We start from the raw sequence: 321 nt of genomic DNA, 5'->3' as shown, positions 1-321 counted from the left end.
GACATAGAGAAAATATTAATTCAAATAGTGGGAGCAGTTATCGAAGTTGGAATTTTTATTGAAATATCTAATTATGGTTCTTGTTTTTTTTGGATCGATCCTCTTTGCGAAGAATTGGTGAGTTATGTACTCCGGTGTATCAAGAAGTCGTTCAATAAAAATAAAAGGCAATGAAATTTATTTCAATGCCCGAGAATGAAATAAATTTGAAAAAAGTTTACTCCACTAAATTTAGGAGATCTGCTCGGTCCGGCCAAAATTTAGTAAAGTAAAAATAGTCTACCAAGCTTTACTCGATGGTTTACTCCTCTACTTTTTAAG

The sequence above is a fragment of the Triticum aestivum genome, chromosome 3A (genome assembly GCF_018294505.1).
Source record: "Triticum aestivum cultivar Chinese Spring chromosome 3A, IWGSC CS RefSeq v2.1, whole genome shotgun sequence".
Lineage (NCBI taxonomy): Eukaryota > Viridiplantae > Streptophyta > Magnoliopsida > Poales > Poaceae > Triticum > Triticum aestivum.
This window is presented reverse-complemented; position numbering follows the sequence as displayed.